General features: G+C 33.5%; 1 long non-coding RNA gene across 2 annotated transcripts; it reads right to left on the bottom strand.

Annotated features, from left to right (window-relative positions):
* Window positions 1-10,993: 10,993 nt before the first annotated feature.
* Window positions 10,994-15,648, bottom strand: LOC107945690 (uncharacterized). Of its 2 annotated transcripts, none has more exons than XR_001696661.2 (6): window positions 15,351-15,648; window positions 15,062-15,220; window positions 13,533-13,579; window positions 11,968-12,117; window positions 11,365-11,433; window positions 10,994-11,267 (listed from the first exon to the last, which is right to left on the bottom strand). It is a non-coding gene; the product is annotated as an uncharacterized lncRNA (long non-coding RNA). The 2 variants fall into 2 exon arrangements; XR_001696660.2 differs by having other exon boundaries at window positions 11,365-11,449.
* Between the last annotated feature and the right edge of the window lie 1,064 nt (window positions 15,649-16,712).

Below are 16,712 nucleotides of genomic sequence, written 5' to 3' on the forward strand. Positions count from 1 at the left end.
TTTCATAGTTTCATGATACATTTTGTTTGAACACTTACCAATCTCACACAAAGTGTGCCTTTACATAATTGTAACCTTTCCTTTACAGCATGGCTCACACGAGCTGTGAAATGGGCTTGCTCACATGAGCTGTGGGTCAAAATGTAAGCTACACGATGCTGCTCACACGAGCTGTAGAGTATCCACAAAAAATGCAGGACCTCAGCCATCGGTAGGACATTCAAGACCAGCACACGAAACATGAAATCCCTAATGACATGTCTTTTGTATCCTACGAATTCCTAAGGTTCAACTGGGACTCGATAGTCGTCATAGTAGTGATTTATTTAAATATCGATCAATTCACAATATAATTAAGATAATAACATACTATTTAAAATAACATTAACACGATAACCATTTATATAAACTTACCTCGAGTATTAGGGCGTAGAAGTTAAATCGAGTTATTCTGAAGCTTTTGCTTTGCCTCGATCTAGGTCTATATGTGGTCTATCTTGATATGCAAGGTTATGGTGCTAGCCGAAACTTAATGCTCAAAAATGGCTATCCTCCTTCAAATTTTCAGTGGTGACTTTGTTTTAGGAAGATGATACTATTTTTTACGTAGTTTTATTTAAGATTATGTTTATTAAATTACCATTTTAACCTTGTTTATTAATTAAACAAAACTTCAAACTCATGTCCATATTTTCCCACTAACATTATTAATGGTATATTCACCATTTAAGTCCATTTACTTCCATTTCCATAGTCATTTAGCCCTTTTAACTATTAGAACTTCACTTTTACACTTTTTACGGTTTAGTCCTTTTCACTTAATTAATCATGCAAACATCAAAATTTCTTAACAAAATTTTAATACAACCTTATTAATATCCTATAGATATTAAAATAACAATAAAATAATAATTTACTCATCGGATTTGTGGTCCCAAAAATATTGTTCAGATTTCACTAAAAACGGATTGTTACACACCAACCCCAAAGCACACCAAAATATCTTTCCCCATTGTTTTTCCATCTTCCACACACAACTTTTAACTCTTCTCAAGTGTTTCTTGTTCTTCATTGCTTCGATTTGCCACTGGTTGCATACATCAAAGGAAGTTTTCCATCCCCACAATGATGATTTAAGAGGTTATCATTTCTACACTTTAACTTACGTAATATTGTTTTACAGCCTTTATATTCACTATTATTGGTGTCTCTTAAAACAAATAAACTTGTTTTGTTGCGATGCTTGCCAAACATGCTCAAGTAATGTTGTGCGACGAACCATCAGTCGCTGATAATTTCTTAAACTTGAAAAATAGTAAGCTCGAGGTAAATATCAAAATTTTCCAAAAGAACACTATTATTCAAGAATGGGGATTTGTATTCCCAATAGATAGTGGAGGCGAAGTGTAGAAAATAATGTACTCCTATAAGTGGGAAAATTTTGGCAAGCACCCATCCGAACCTGTGTGCATCCGAATAAATCAAGAATTTTATGTGTCACTTAAACAGTACAAGGACAAAACACCACTAGGTTAACCTTTGTCGTATGTTACTGTTAAAGGGAAGGAGATTTTAATCTTGAGTTCAGAAATTTGTAGGCTTTATGGAATTCCATTTTACATGTATGATTTTATACAGAGAACCCACCTAAATTTTTTTCCAAACATTAGCTTAGAGGATGTAATAGATTGTTTAACCGAGGGGAAAAGTGAATGGCAAAGAGATTTAGCCACCAATGGCAAAGAGAATTTTTTAGGAAACAAGGAAAAATTTTCAACATTATAGGGGTCACACGACCGTGTGGCCAGGCCGTGTGAGAGACATGCCCGTGTCTCCGGTCGTGTGGGAATTCGAAGTAGGGATACACGGCCGCGTCCCAGCCCGTATCCATGCCCGTGTAACTCACATTGGGTCACATGGCCAAGGCACACGCCCATGTACCAGGCCATGTGCTAGGCCATGTAACAGCCTGACTTGTAACCTTTTGAAAGCTACAGGGGACACACGTCACCTGGCCGTGTGTACGACTTAGACACATGCCCATGTCTCTGCCCGTATAAACGAAAATAGGGCATTTTACAAGCCATTTTTCTCACCCAATTTGACATGTACCTATACTCAACATTGCACATACTTACAAACCATAACAAGGTATCCAAATCAAGCATAAACAAATCATATATATAGTACAATATCATACAACCAATATGCCCTCAGGCCCCTCAAATGAAAACATGTAAATATGTATAATCAAGTACTCTATTTTACCAAATTACTCAACTAACTTATAAGCACATTTGCATCAGTACATGTCATATAGTTACCTTACCAAAACATACCAAATGGTTGCAAATATACCACTCAATTATTAGCCTCAATATACATATATGTCTTCCATAGCAAAGTACCAATTCACAACAAGTTATAAGACATATATAATACACATATTCAACTATCATTTCAATTTCCATCATTCAAACACATTAAGCAAATCATCATCCATATTAAGGCTAATATTTACATACAAAAAGTATACCATTTCACTAACAAAATGCCAAGTCACAAGCCAAGTTAAATGGCCAAAACCACAACCAAAACACTTGGCCACATTAGCCAAAATACCTATACATGCCACTATAACCAAAATTTAACAACTGAATGTACCAAAAGAGCCGATGAATAGTGTGATATAGCTCTGAAATGCTTTCACCCCGAACGAGCTTCCGATTCACTATAAAATTTAAGCTTAGTACGTTCTTATGCCATAGAATTTAACTTACCCTTTAGTCATATAATAGGTAAGTAAACAAGCATATCCCAATAGAATTTGACCAAATGCCTAAACACATATACACCAACCATGTTAGCCATGTAATTACATATATAAGCCAATAAACATAGATGAACATAACCATTGATCAAGTTCCATATACATGTATCATCCATTTCATTTTTCCATATATCATGTAACCACATTTTTCATGTAAAATCATATGTATTCTTGTAATAGTCCGTATCAAACTCTTACCATTTCGTATCAGAATATTACCTGTTGAACCGTTTAGAATACGTTGGATACTCAGGATGGCTCACACATAGTGTGCTAGCTCATATAATTGTAATCCATCAATTCATGTACATGTATGCTCATACGAGTTGTGAATCGGCCTGCCCTCACGAGCTGTAAATCGGTAAGCTCTCACGAGCTGTGGGTCGGAACGTACCTACACGATGCTGCTCACACGAGCTATGGAGTATTTTTAACACATGCCAGACCTCAGCCATCGGTAGGATGTTCAGGACCAGCACTCAAATCATGTAAACCCTAATGACATGTCATTTGTATCCTACGTATTTCGAAGGTTCAACCGGGGCTCGGTAATTGTTGAACGTCGTTAGATATGCAGTCGATATTTATACATATTAAATCTCAAATATAAAAATATAATTTAATTAAAACATATAAACACAATTTAATTACATGAACTTACCTCGACGAGTACACGTAGATACAGAGGTTACTAATCCGAGATTTTCCCTCTGCCCCAATCTAACTTCGTACAAGGTCTGTCTTGATCTATACGGATAAGTGTAACTCAATTTAATAAATAACTCCTTCAAATTATCCAAAAATCATATTTTTGTAGAATTACTATTTTGTCCCTATACTTTTAAATTCTTTACAAATTAGTCCTTAAGCTCGAAAATTGAAATTCATACAATTTTACCCCTACCCTAGCCTAGCCAAATATCACATACACTTATAGCAACCCACACATTTCACTAATTCATAAATTATAACATGAATTTTTTACATTTTTCAATTTAATCCCTATCTGACAATTTCATCCAAAATCTCTTAACAAAAGTTGATTATCTAACAAAAACCATCTATTTTCTAACATCAAACTTCAAAACTCATGTATATGCGTCAATGGTAAATCCCTAATAGTTTAAGAGTTTCACAAATTAGTCCGGGCTAGCTAAATTAAGTTACAACGATCCCGAAAACATAAAACTCATCGAAATCGAGAGAAAAACACATACCAATCAAGCAATGAGAAGTTGCCAAAATTAAAAGCTCCAAAAATGGGCTCCCAAACCTAACATCCGGTTGAAGATGAATAATAAAAGATAATGGCTTTGTTTTATTTGATTTATTTTTATCATCATTTATTATTTTACCTTTATAACCTTGTAAAATATTACTAATTTCAAAAATACCAAGCCATCAACTTCCACTTTAAAGTTTTATAGCTATTTAATACTTTTAGCTATTAGAACTCAACTTTTGTACTTTACACGATTTAGTCCTCTTTATCAAATTAAGCATGTAAATGGTAAAATTTCTTAATGAAATTTTTAGACGATATTACTATCATGCTGTAAGTAATAACATAATAAAATGAATGTTTTTTACTTTGGATTTGTGGTCCCAAAACCACTGTTCCGATTCAGTGAAAATGGGTTGTTACAACTTTCCTTCTAAAGGGATTTTCGTCCTCAAAAATCTTACTAGAAAAAAGGTTCGGATATTGCTTTCTCATTGCTTCCTCGAGTTCCCAAGTGTCTTCCTCTATACAGTGTTATTTCCAGAGAACCTTTACTAAAGCTATATTCTTGTTTCTCAATTCTTTAACCTCTTTTGCCAGAATTATGATCGGTTCTTCAATGTACAACATATCTGGTTGAATCTCAACATCTGTCGGGGAGATAACATGTAAAGGGTCAGATTTGTACCGTCATAACATAGACATGTGAAAAACATTATGAATCTTTTCTAATTCTGACGGTAAATCTAATCGATACGCAACAGATCCGATTCTTTCAGTAATCTCATACGGTCCGATAAATCGCGGACTTAGCTTTCCTTTGCGACCAAACCAAAGAACTTTCTTCTCGGACGATACTTTCAATAATACTTTGTCGCTGACTTGAAATTCTATATCTTTATGTTTAAGATTCGCATAAGATTTCTAACGATCTGAAGCTGCTTTCAAACTATCTCACATCACTTTTACTTTCTCTTCAGTCTCTCGAATCAAATCAACCCATGTATCTTTTTCTCACTGAGCTCAGTCTAGTGTAATGGAGTTCAGCATTTACGACCACATAGAGCCTCATATGGTGCCATCTTTATGCTCAATTGAAAACTGTTGTTATACATGAATTCAACCAATGGTAAATATTTCTCCCAATTACTTTAGAACTCTAATACACAACAACGAATCATATCTTCGAGAATTTGAATTACTCGCTCAGACTAACCATCGGTCTGAGGATGAAATGCAGTGCTAAAATGCAACCTTGTACCTAGAGCTTGTTGTAACTTTCTCCAAAATCGTGATGTAAACCGCAGATCTCTATCGGAGATAATAGAAACTAGCATCTCGTGTAATCTGACAATCTTAGATACATATAACTCAGCTAATCTATCAAGGGAGTAATATGTACGTTCCAGAATAAAATGTGCTGACTTCATCAAACGATCAAAAACAACCCAAATGACATCTTTCTTTCTCGAAGATAGGGTAATCCCGGTACGATATCCATAGTAACTCGATCCCATTTCCACTCTAGTATCATCACTGGTTGTAATAATCTAAAAGGTACCTGATGTTCAGGTTTTACTTGCTGACATACTAAGCATCTCAACACAAAATTTGAAATCTCACGTTTCATTCCCGACCACCAGTATATGTAACACCCCTAACCCGTATTCGTTACCAGAATAGGGTTACGGAGCATTACTAGAGTTTACGGATGAAATAGAAAGAAATTTCAACATTTCAAAACATATCAATATTCATATAAAAAACCAATCAAAATCATATATATTGTCCTTTATACGAGCCCTCGAGGGCCTAAATAAGCATTAGAAACAAGTCGGGACTAAATTGGAAACTCAAAATCTTTTTCGAAAAACACTAAAAATTTTCAAAGTTGATGGGGTCACACGGCCATGAGACACGCCTGTGTCTTACGTCGTGTGGGCATTCGAAATAGGGACACATGGCTATGTACCAGCCTGTGTCTGTGCCCGTGTAACTCATTGGTTTGGGCCACACGTCCGTGTGCTAGGCAGTGAACCACTTGAAGCAACCTCACAGCCCCGTGTGCCAGGCCATGTAGCGGCCGTGTCTCTGCCTATGTGGACAAAATAAACCCATTTTACAAATCATATTTCTCACCCAGTTTAAAATATACCTATACCCAAGATTGTACATATAAACCATCCATAATAAGGTACCTAAACAATGCATTTTCTAGCCTTATACAAATGGTATGATCATATACAACCAATATGCCTTTAGGCACCTCAAATGACAAATATAAATATGTTTAACCATGTATTCAATATAACCAAATGTTCAACTAACTTATATGTATAATTGCATCAATACATATCATGTAGATAACTTTACCAAAATGTACCAATTGAGGTTAAACATGCTCTTCAATTTCTAACATAATTACACATATATGTCTTATACAAAAAAGTACCAATTCACAACCAATTCATCAATTCACAAAACACTTATACGAAATGCACATATAACTATCTCTTGCCTTTCATCATTCAACCACCAAACAAGCTACACATATATACATACCAAAACACAAGTCGAATCAAATGGCTATAATCTCAACAAAACATATAGGCCAACATTAGAAAAAATAATCTATACATGTCATTATAACCAAAATTAAACCAACCGAAAGTACCAAAAGAGCTGATGGATAGTGTGATATAGCTCCGACAAGCTTCCAACCCGAACAAGCTTCTGACTCACTATAAAACACGGAAGAGTAAACATTTAAGCTGAGTAAGTTCGTATAACATAGAATTTAACTTACCATTTATTCACATATAAGGTAAGCAATCCAAACATATCACAATATAAATTGGCCAAATGCCTAAGCACATATACATCAACCATGTTAGTAATGTAAACACATATATAAACCAAGTCATAGATGAGCTCAACAATCAAATTTCATGTACATGTATCATCCATTTCATATACATATATACCATGTAATGTCATTTTCCATGTGATTCATATGTATACCTGTAATAGTTCGAATCAGAACATTGCCTATTGAACCATTTAGAATATCGTTTGATACACAAGATAGCTCACACATAGTGTGCTAAATTGTAATCCGTCAATTCCTATGCATGTATGCTTATAAGAGCTATGAATCGGTATGCTCTGTTGAGCTAGAAATCGGTAAGCTCATACGAGCTGAGAATCGATAAGCTCTCACAAGTTAGAAATTGGTAAGCTCATACGACCTGTGGTGTGTCCGCAACACATGCAGGACCACAACCAAATCGGTAACCCTAATGACATGTCATTTGTATCCTACGAATTCTTAAGGTTCAAACGGGGCTCGAAAATTGTCGTACGTCGTCGGATATGCGATTGGTATTTATACATGGAAATTATACAAATGACATACATATAATTTAATTACACAAACTTACTTCGACGAGTGAACGTAGATACGTAGGCGATTAATCCTAGACTTTCTCTTTGCCCCGGTCTAACTTCGTACGAGGTCTAACTGGATCTATATAGATAAATTTAACTCAATTTAATATATTTCACATTAAATTTAGTCCAATACATATTTTTAGAAAAATTACCTTTTTTCCCTTATACTTTTATTTTATTTGCAATTGAGTCCTTGGTCTCAGAAAGTGAAATTCATGCAATTTAACCCTTACCCAAGCCTAGAAAATATTTTTACATACTAAAAGTAGCCCATATATTTCATAAATTCACAAATTTTACCATGAATTTATCATCTTTTTCAAGTTAATCCCTATTTGACAATTTTAGTAAAAATTCATTTACAAAAGTTCTTTATCTAACAACAACCATTCATTTTCTATCATCAAAATTTAAAACTCAAGCATGCTCATCAATGGTAAAACCCTAATGGTTTAACAAGCTAGATTAATCTACAACGATCCCGAAAACCACTGTTCTGATTTCACTATAAATGGGCTATTACAGTACATCTGTTTCAAATCATTGTACATTTTATTACTTCCTAGATGATCAATAAGCTACCATTATGAGCTTTGTACAAGATTCTTTGAATGAGCTCTGGATTCTTCGGTACACAAATTCTACCTCTGAACAATAAGCAATCATCAGGTCCTATCTGAAATTCTGAATTAGAAGTCGTCTCACATTGTGCTCGTTTAGCTAGCAATTCGTCGTCACATTTTTGAGCTATGTAGATCTACCGTAAAAACATTGATCTAGCCTTCAATTCAACAAAAATTGAACCATCATCAGATAATGTCAATCGTGTGTTCATCGCTCGCAAAGCAAATAAAGACTTTCCACTCAAAGCATTAACAACTACGTTTGCTTGTCCCTGATGATAATCAATGATCAACTCATAATCTTTTAACATCTCGAGCCATTTGCGCTATCTCAAATTCAAATCTTTTTGTGTCATTAGATACCTCAAACTCTTGTGATCGGTAAATATGTGACATTTCTCACTGACAAATGGTGTCGCCAAATTTTCAACGCTAACACAATAGTTGCCAATTCTAAGTCATGTTTTGAATAATTCTTTTCAACGCAAACACAACTTTTGCACTTTACGATATTTAGTCCTTTTGTCAAATTAAGCATGTAAACAATAAAATTTCTTAATGAAATTTTTATATGATATTTTTATCATGCTGTAGACCATAAAATAATAAAATAAATTTTCCAACTTCAGATTTGTGGGCCCAAAACCATTATTTCGATTTCACTGAAAATGGGTTGTTACAACTCTCCCCCCTAAAGGGATTTTTGTCCCCAACAATCTTACCAGAAAAGAGGTTCGGATATTGCTTTCTCATAGCTTCCTCGGGTTTCCAGGTAGCTTCTTCTATTCCGTGACGCTTCCAAAGAAATTTAACTAAAGCTAGGTTCTTATTTCTTAAATCTTTCACCTCTCGTGCTAGAATTCTGATCGGTTCTTCATCATACGACATATCAGGCTCAATCTCGACATCCGTCGGGGCGTTAACATGTGAAGGGTTAGATCAGTACCATCATAACATAGACACGTGAAAGACATTATGAATCTTTTCTAGTTCTGAAGGTAAAGCTAATTGGTATGCAACAGGTCCGATTCTTTCAGTATTCTCGTACGGCTCGGTAAATCGCGGACTCAACTTTCCTTTGCGACCAAATTAAAGAAATTTTTTCCAGGGTGAAACTTTCAAGAATACTCTGTCGCCGACTTGGAATTCTATATATTTACGTTTAAGATCCGCATACGATTTTTGACGATCTAAAGCTGCTTTTAAGCTATCTCGGATTACTTTCACTTTTTCTTCAGTCCTACGAATCAAATCAACCCCATGTATCTTTTTCTCACTAAACTCGGTCCAATATAACAGAGTTCAACATTTACGACCATACAAAGCCTCATACGCTGCCATTTTTATACTCGACTAAAAACTGTTATTGTACACGAATCCAACTAAAGATAAATATTTCTCCCAGTTACCTTCGAACTCTAATACCCAACAACGAAACATATCTTCGAGAATCTAAATCATACACTTGGACTGGCCATCGGTCTGAAAGTGAAATGCAGTGGTAAAATGCAACCGCGTACCAAGAGCTTCCTGTAACTTTCTCCAGAATCACGATGTAAACCGAGGATCTCTATCCGGAATAATGGAGACTGGCACTCCATGTTATCTAACAATCTTAGAAACATATAACTCAGCCAGTTTATCAAGAGAAAAATCTATACGTACTGGAATAAAATATGCAGACTTCATCAAACAGTCAACGATAACCCACATGACATCTTTCTTTCACGGAGATAGGGATAAACCTGATACAAAGACTACAGTAACTCAATCCCATTTCTACTCTGGTATCATCACTGACTGTAACAGTCCTGAAGGTACTTGATGTTCAGCTTTAACTTGCTGACATATCAAACATCTCGATACAAATTCAGAAATGTCACATTTCATTCCCGGTCACTAGTACATCTGTCTGAAATCATCGTACATTTTATTACTTCCCAGATAAACAGATAAGCTACCACTATGAGCTTCTTGTAAGATTCTCTAAATAAGCTTTGGATTCCTCGGTACACAAACTCTACCTTTGAATAGTAAACAATCATTAGATCCTTTCTGAAATTCTAAATCAAAGGTCGATTCACACTGCGTTTGTTTAGATAGCAATTCGCTACCAAATTTCTGAGCTTCGCAGATCTATTGTAAAAACATCGATTTAGCTTTAACCTGGCTAAGATTGAGCCATCATCAGATAATATCAGTCGTGTATTCATCATTCATAGAGCAAACAAAAACTTTCTACTTAAAGCATCAGCAACCACTACACCAAAATAGGCTTTTAGCAGCGTTTTTTTAGGCCTTTAGCGGCGCTTTCACTAGCGCCGCAAAAAATGCCACTATTGACAACGTCGCTAACTTTTGCGGCGTTTATGTGAAAAAACACCACTAAAGAACATGATCTTTAGCGACGCTTTACCCACAAACGCCGCTAAAGAACATGACCTTTAGTGGCGCTTTACCCACAAACGCCGCTAAAGAACATGAGATTTACTGGCGCTTTTATCAAAAACGCCGCTAAAGAACATGATCTTTAGCGGCGCTTTACCCATAAACGCCGCTAAAAAACATGATCTTTAGAGGCACTTTGCCCACAAATGCCACTAAAGAACATGATCTTTAGCTGTGCTTTACCCACAAACGCCACTAAAGACATGATTTTTAGCGGCGCTTTTATCACAAACGCCGCTAAAAGTACGTTCTTTAGCGGCGTTTTATGGAAAAACGCCACTAATTTTGGCAAATTTGTAGCATCCGATTTTCATCCATATACAAATCCTCTTGTAACATAAAATCTAACAAAAAATGACAAATTTAAATGATACTTCAAATTCAATGAAAGATATATGATATTAATTGATAACTGAATTATAATTCAAAATATTCTTACAATAATATTAAAATTAACAATGTTAAAAATATTCTTACAATAACTAAAGCACACTAAAATGTTTACACAACCACCTCCTAGAAACAGGTGCAGTAGTAACCACAAGAAAAAAAAGGAAAATACATAAATCCAGAAACAACAGTTTTTGGCAATCACTTTTTCAGGAGTAATACCGAAAAAATAACCCCTTGGTTTCAACAAAAATGACACATTACTTAGAAGTCTCCTTGCTTTGTCTTCAGTTTCAAATCTTAACTACAAATAGAAGAATAGAAATACACTTCAGATTCATCATATTTGTTCACACAACAAATCAAAACCCAATGTTCACAACTTAAACTACACAAAATACCTGCAAATGCTGCAAGCAGCAGACTAGATCAGCCTGAATGTCCTCTTAGAACAGGGTTTCCAAATTATCCTGTCAAATGAATGTGCTGTCAATCAAAATCTTGTTAGATGAAACATATTTCAGCAAATCTTTATGGGAGAAATGAAGGTAGTTTGTAACTCATCATTTTTCAGCAAGCCAGGCAGTTTGCCTTCAATAATGAATTTTTTTATGTAAAGTCTAATTGAAGGTAGTGCAGTGGACACCTAGCTAATTTTCATTTATGCAGCAAATTATAGTAGACTAATGCATGCTTCAGCCCTAACAAACTTTTAAGAAGAAATTTATATAATGTATTAAACATGTTTTTAAAAAGGCATAACCTTTATTTTTAGATAAGGTATATATCCCACATAGGTATGCTCAACTTTTTTAAGGATTTTCATATATTTGGAGGATCATGTTCATGTATCCACGTCCAAATATGCATCAAACACAAGTGTCAAACATGAGCACTTCAAAAAAAAAGATGAGTTAGAGTAACATAGATATAGTAGCACAGATCCCCCATGTCAACATTCAATAATGATTAATGGCTAAGAAGGAAAAAAAAGAATTAGGTACCTTAATTTCAGATATTGTGCCTTTTGTCAGATTCAACTATACTAGAATGAATTCTTCAACAACCTCCATTGAGACCTTATCAGTCACAACTGAGTATCTGGCCATAGATGAAAAGCTAGAAGCAGAAAAGCTCAAAAAATCCAGTAGCAGCTGCAAAATTAAGTTTACCAAGATAAACAGAACTTTTAAGATAATGAGAGATATTAAAGCAGTTTTAGAATTGAAGAAAATATATTTACAAAGTTAATGTTACTATAGGTGAAAAAATATATATACGAAACAATCATGATCATAATCATCAAAACTCCTAGTTGACAGCAATCACTCTTCATTTTATTTAAAGCACCTATGTCCAGCACATATGCAAACAAAGGTACCGGGATATGATCCTCCAAGGACATATCCAAGTCTAAATAACATAGCATATTATAAAAAAATATATAGATTTTAAACAACTGAACTGAGGACCTAATATAAAGTCCTCAGTTAATCATGGATTTCTAAAGCTTAATCCTGTCATATTCATTAAATCATCCAAAAGAAAGCATTTTAGGAAGGAAAAACAAAAATAACCTTAAAAAATCAAAATCAACAGGAAAAATATTTTCTGAAAACTTAAGATGATCAATGTAAAAAACCCCACTGTTTTAACTTGAAGCAAAACCACTTTGAAGTTTAACTATAAATCTAAAATGGAAAAACTGAAAAGAAAAGACAACATAGACTACATATCAAATGAGGTTAAAGAGACAAATAAAGAGGATTGAGGCAACAAAAACAATATAATTTTTTCTTTTTAAGAAAATGAAATCTATCCCACATTAGAAAGAAATATGAAAAATGCTCAAATAACTCAATGTGAAAGTGAAAACTGAGAGCTAAAGCTAATCTTATAAAACATATATATAATATAAAAAGTTAAGAAAGAGAGTAATTTTGTACAAAAGAAAAGTTTGGATCAAAAAAAGGGAAATAAACTTTGACTAATTTAATTATATAAAATAATTAAAAACAAAGACTAAATTGGAAAAAAAGATTTGTTTTTCTATAATGAAAAGGAGCAAAACAATGTTCAAACTTTAAAGAATATTATGTGAAAAAGACTTAACAAAGACAATATTAATAACATATTTTTTTATTTCTTAGAAAATGGTAAGAAACACATACAAACTTTGAATCCAAAACTGGAATTTGGCAAATACAAACACAGGCAGAATCAATCTTATGTTCAAAAGCAAATATGCTTACCCGCCCCCCCCCCCACACCTCCCCCAAGAAAACTATCAAAATAAAAATTAAAAGTCAATGCTGTTAATAAAAAAATGAAAAAAAAAGAAACTTTGAATCTAAAAATGAAATTACAGGGAAAAAATTAGTTTAGAACTTTGAATGTGATGGGAAAAAGAAACAAAAGAAAATATCTTTACAAAAGGGGAAAAACAAAAAATGTGAAATGAATATTAATGCAGACATTATAAGCAAAACGTAGAAAACATAACAAATTACAAATAAAAAAATATAGAAAAGTTAACCAAGAAAAATGGATCCAATTGAAATAAAATTACCTTTGATCTTTTGTGTTCTTCTTTGTCTCCAGAATGGGATCTCCCTGCTGAGAAAGCAGAAAAAGAACACAAGGAACAATCCAGGTCAGGTCGGATCCAGGTATAAGGGGTAGAAGATCAATAAAAAAAATCAGCAAGCACTGATTTTAAAAGAATGAAGAGATGAAAGAATATAAAGTGGTAACAAAGGAATTAGAGAAGAGAGTTTGATGGTCGAATAGGAAGAGGTTTAAATAAATAAAAGGAAAAATGGTGTTGGAGTTTTGTTCTTTGTCTCCTCGAATTTAGCTTTTGTTTTAAAGCTTCCGTCTTTTTTTACTGAATATTATAAAGTCATAATCGTGAATAACATCCTAGAAGGTTGAAGCAGTCTAAACGCAGCCTTAGTCAACGATAAAAAAAATATGTTAAAAAACAAGGTTGCGAAGTCACATTAACACAGGTTCAACAAAATAAGTAAAGCAAAGAAAATATTGAAATTTGAAATAAACAACCAAACAATGGAGCAATAATGACTAGAAATACTAACAAACAAGAAGATGGATCTGCCTGGTTTAGAGTACCAAAATATGGGATCAAAATCAACTTCATTGTATAAAGCAAATAGAAGTAGTTCAATTATGCTGGAAAATGATGGTTAGGACTTAAGAGATAACAAGATACAAAGAGACAATTAAATCAGTTCTAAATCCAAGTGTCGTTTCTTCAAAGTATGACATGGTTTTTTCAAGATAACACAATGAGTTGATTAATGACATATATAAATATCTAAAATTAAAACATCAATCAGATACATGGTTTGCTACAATGGGTTTGCCCTAAAATTTTAGTTAAGAAGTAGTTTGAAAGCAATGATGACAGAAAAGAGTCTTTACAGTTTACAACTGGGACATTACAGCAAACATGTTATGATCTGTTTTATTACTTGTGAAGAAATGAGATGAACAGTCCAGAATTATGAGACCCGTTTCAGAAATTCTTCACGACAATTGTTTAGTGTTTCAAACAATCTGAGTATGTTCACATCAAACACAACAACACAACAATCTGCCCCTCGATAAATTGCAGAACCAAGACTCTGGAACCTTTGTTGCCCCGCTGTATCCCATATCTATCAGACAAGAAGACACTTGGTAAAATGTGGGGATTTTAGTTTTTAAAAAAATGTGTAAGAATTACCCTTGATTTTTCATCACTTACTTGCAAAGTTACAATTTGTCATCAATCTGTAATTCTTTGGTGACAAATTCAGCTCCAATTGTAGCTTTGTACTGTTGGTTAAATTTTTCATGAATATAGTTATCACTACCAAGAAACGCTACGCCTTAAACAAGATAAAAAAAACCATGCAACATGTGCTTAAATAGTTACCAAGGTTTACCAGATAAACGAGAAATTGTTACAAGAACTGTATTTATGAATATCAGTGAAACTCCAAAACCATTTCATCCTCAACATATAAACATCCTTGACTTTTTTTTAAATACCAACGGTTAAAAGAGGAAAAAAGAAGTTCTAAAAGTTGATACCTTAGTTTGAGACCCTTGAACTGCAGCGATTCCTTTCCTTTGTGTACTATCTGACATAGTATGCATCCCAAGTCCATTATCTATTGTCGCAGACTTCCCTACTTCCTGAGCTCCTTGCATAGACTTTTTTATAACCCCTGATGCCTTCTGCAGAATTTCCTGGGATTGATAAATCAAAATATAAGCTATCCATAGTGCAGTTCAGATTCGACTAAATTGAACAAAGTTTTAAGAAATTTAAGACCCTAAAAAGCCAAAGCAAGAAGGGAAAAAAAAGATAGATGAGTACTTCAAACGATTCTTCTTTATTTTTTTAGTCGATATCGGAGTCATCAAAATCGTCTTAGAAGTTGTTCAAGAAATCGGCATAGGCGAGCTTGTTTTCGGAAGCGATGACGCCTTCGCCGAAGATCTCTGGTGTGTCAACACCGTCGACTTCCATGGCTGAACCTTGGTCGTCTGGGTCCCTCACGAATTCCATCGACATCGGCCTTATCTTTCCCCCCTTTTCTTTAGGCTTCTAGGGATTTCTTTCGTTGATTTAATTTTAATTATTTTTGTTGAAATATCTTTCCCCCTTAAACCATAAACCATAATTCATAATCCCTAATTATTTAAATACTATAAGAATAATATTTTAATTATTTAAAAAAAATCAAGAATTGTAGATTTAATGTTGATATTATAAATTACTGGTAAATTCAAGTAAAAATCTATCTTATCTAAACATTTTAAAACATATATATTTTTTTGAAATTGTTAAATTTCAGTCCTATATAAATGAATCACCATCCTATTTCAACATTCGGCTTTCGAAATTTCAATGGAATTTACAGAAAATATTTTGTTAGTTTATTTAATAATTGGGTGTTTTTGTGAGATAATAAGTAAGAATGGCGTCGTTGAAACATTTCATAAGGTTCATCCACATTTATAATCTAAACTGCATTTACTGTAAAACAACTTCATCGAACCGGGTATCACTTTTAGCCTCCTATGAACTGGATTAACAGTATTGTTTTTCTTTTATTTTTATTTTTTGGAGGAGATGGAATTAAATTGTATATTTTAGGATAGTTAAAAATGTAATTTTACCATTTTAATTATATTTTTATAAGGATTAAATAAAATTTTTATCATTTTTAGGGGATTAACATGTAATTTTACCATTATTAATTTAAAAGTGTATAAGTTATAAAAACGCTTAGGTCAAAATTGTTTTCATTTCAGGGCCTTTGGCTTCCATGTTTAGTAAAGTTAATAAAGAATAATTTTTCCCATCTATTTTGAGCTGATTTAATAAATAATATAAATTTAAGGGTTAAAAAGATAAAAATTAAATAAAGGGTTGTAATGATTTTTTTGTAAAGTTAGAAGGATAAATAAATCATTATGTCTATTTTATTTATATAAATTTTTAAATAATAATTGAATTAGTTTAACACGTGATGCCACCTTTTATTTCATATATAAGGTTATGCCATATATTCTGTTTAAAAGAACTTATAGTATTTTAATTTTTCCATTTTTAACAAATATTTTAAATTATTTTAAATCCCTAAGCATTAGCGGCGCTTTTTAGAAAACGCCGCTAAAAAGAGAGCATTAGCGGTGCTTACACAAAAACGCCGCTAAAGCCTTGAGCATTCGT

Source organism: Gossypium hirsutum, chromosome D12, assembly GCF_007990345.1.
Source record: "Gossypium hirsutum isolate 1008001.06 chromosome D12, Gossypium_hirsutum_v2.1, whole genome shotgun sequence".
Lineage (NCBI taxonomy): Eukaryota > Viridiplantae > Streptophyta > Magnoliopsida > Malvales > Malvaceae > Gossypium > Gossypium hirsutum.